Source organism: Hipposideros armiger, unplaced genomic scaffold, assembly GCF_001890085.2.
Source record: "Hipposideros armiger isolate ML-2016 unplaced genomic scaffold, ASM189008v1 scaffold_9, whole genome shotgun sequence".
Classification (NCBI taxonomy): domain Eukaryota; kingdom Metazoa; phylum Chordata; class Mammalia; order Chiroptera; family Hipposideridae; genus Hipposideros; species Hipposideros armiger.
Window position 1 is genome coordinate 2,155,892 of NW_017731359.1, and position 2,567 is coordinate 2,158,458.

Genomic DNA, 2,567 nt, shown 5'->3' on the forward strand with positions numbered 1-2,567 from the left:
GGGGACGGGGAGGGGGGCTGTGTGTATTAGGAGAACTGCCCCTCCTGGTGCTTTGATCCCCTCGGTCGCTAGGAGAAACCAACTTTTCTCCTTGGGTTAATCAAAACCAAATTACTCAGGAATGTGGCAGGACAGGTCTGAGCTTCCAGGTCCCTTTGTCTTTGAGGATTTAAAATGAAATAATTTTTTTAAAAGCAGATGTAGTGGCTTACTGGATAGGTAAAGTGAAAAGTCCGAAGAAACCTTAGACCACATCCCCCATCATCAAAAAAGGGGGGGGGGGAAGACATCCATAAAATATCAATAAAGAAGTTATGTTGTATATGAAGGCCAAAAATCAAAATAACATTGCATTTTATCCTTACTGTCCCCCCAGAGAACAACCCCTCCCCCAAAAAACTATACCTTTCAAAATGCAAATAAGAAACAGTGCAAGATGTAAGCGACACTCAAATGTTGCACCCAGATTATAAAACGTGTTATGGATAGCCAAGTCCCCCCAGCTCAAGAACATACTTTTCCCAAGAACAAAGCTTGGAAATTTTTTCTGGGCAAGGTTCTTCCTTGGGACTACAGGGGCAGGAAGGAGAGCATCCAGCTACTATCCAAATGCATGCATCAAATCCATGGTGGCTTTGTAAACTTTGGGATGTCTTCAAGTTATAAGAGAGGCAGCGTTCCGGGGACCGACTCATTGGAGGGATGAAAGGATCTCACTGAGTGACAGAAGATGCCACTGCTCATCTGCTGTCCAGAAAAAGCTAAGAACTCGCCATCCAAAGCTGCCCTGTTTACTAGGAAAGTGTGCTGGGTGTGCTGAACGCAGTTTCAATAACTCAAGAGGCGACAGGAAAAGGCTGACCTCAAAGATGAAAGAGACCTGGGGCTCAGGGCTATATTAAGGCCTCCACACCTCGCTAGCTCACATCTCTGGCAGGCTTGTGGCACTGTGAGAGGTATGGGTCTGCACTCCGGGCCACTGGAAACCCTACAATGCAACACCCAATGCCCACTATTATTACAGACAACAAGGAGTGACCCATCCCGAGGCACCCAGGAGCATTGAACAGCTCTTTGTGCGTTAGAAAAATGCCACCAGGCTTCACTGCAAAACCTGATCAGTCCACACTGCCCTCCTTCAAAAAAAAAAAAAAAAGGATAAAATAAACAAACAGAGCACCACCAGTTACACTACAGAGCCTGGACTCCAAAGATAAAATGAGGCCAACACACAGGCCTGACTACCAGATTGCCATAAACTGTAACTGGCCACAGGCCTATGGTTATCTGGGAGGTTGCACAAAAGTAACTTTTAAAATACTCTTCACCTTATCTTTAGGCCCAAACACACACATACATCACCCGTCTTAGATCTCTGCCATTAGTGTTCCATTTAGATTTTCCAAAACAAGGTCATCCCAGTAGGCCCTTCCCCTGTTTCCGGTCACAGCTGCGGACTTTCACCCCCTTCTCCAACAAAAGGGACCTTGTACACAAAATTAACCCGAACCATTAGTCTTTGCAGTGAGAGAGAGGATGCTGAGCGCCCTCGCCCTCGGAATATTTACCCTCCTGCCAGGCAGGGCCCAGGGTGCTGCCCAGAGGGCCTCCCCCACAAAGGCTGGGGGAGCTTCCCCAGAGATTAGAGGCCCAGCTCTCTCAGCCTCCACTCCATGCTGCAGCTGTGCAGCCAAGGCCCCACTTTTCAGAAAATAAACACACAAAGCCTTTTTTTTTTTTCCTTCAAGAGAGAAGGAAAAAACTTTCCCCTAGACTCAGTAACTGCAGAAAACAGTTTGATTTCACAGCTGGAAAGGGCCAGGACTACCCCAGGTACTGCTGAGCTGTCCAATATCAATACGGTAGCCACTGGCCACATATGGCTCCCAAACACTGGGAACGCAGCTAGTCCCAACTTCTGAAACGAGCGTGTTGTGGGGGGATGGTGGGTTGCATACAATATATTTCAAACTTAATTCCACCTGCATAAAATGTATTTTACACTTAATTCCACCTGTTTCTTTTTACATTTTTATTAATGCGACTGCTAGAAAATGTGTAATTACGTATGGCTGGCTTTCTATTTCTGTGAGAGGTACTCTAGAGGATGAAAACGTTACCGCCTCAAACGCATGCCCGTTACCATGCCCTAAAGGGAAATGCTTAATTTTTAAATGCTAAAAAGGCCATAAAATTAAGCAAATGGCAACATCTGATATTAGCTAGGTGAAATCACAAGCTCGGAGGATGCTCAACAAGTATGTCGAACTTGAAAGAGGCAGCAGGAATCTGACATCTGTATATCCGAGAGAAACAAATGCAATCTCTATCCCAGTTCTCAGCTGGGGACGATTCTGCATCTTCATCAGAGTGGACTATTCCTAGAGACATTTTTGATTGTCACGACAGAACGGCAGGGCGCTACTAGCATCTAGTGGAGATAATTTAGCCAAGGATGCTGCTGAACGTGCTAGGATGCATAAGACAACCCCCACCCCTAACAGAGAATCATCAGACCCCGTATGTCAACAGCGCCCACACACAACCAGGAAATGACCAAGCAAGCA

The 2,567-nt window shown here is 46.2% G+C and overlaps 1 protein-coding gene across 1 annotated transcript in view; it reads right to left on the reverse strand.

The window, feature by feature from the left end:
* ZFHX3 (zinc finger homeobox 3) overlaps nt 1-2,567 on the reverse strand; it is a 241,395-nt gene that overhangs the window by 230,647 nt on the left and 8,181 nt on the right. The gene's annotated exons all lie outside the window — the stretch shown is intronic.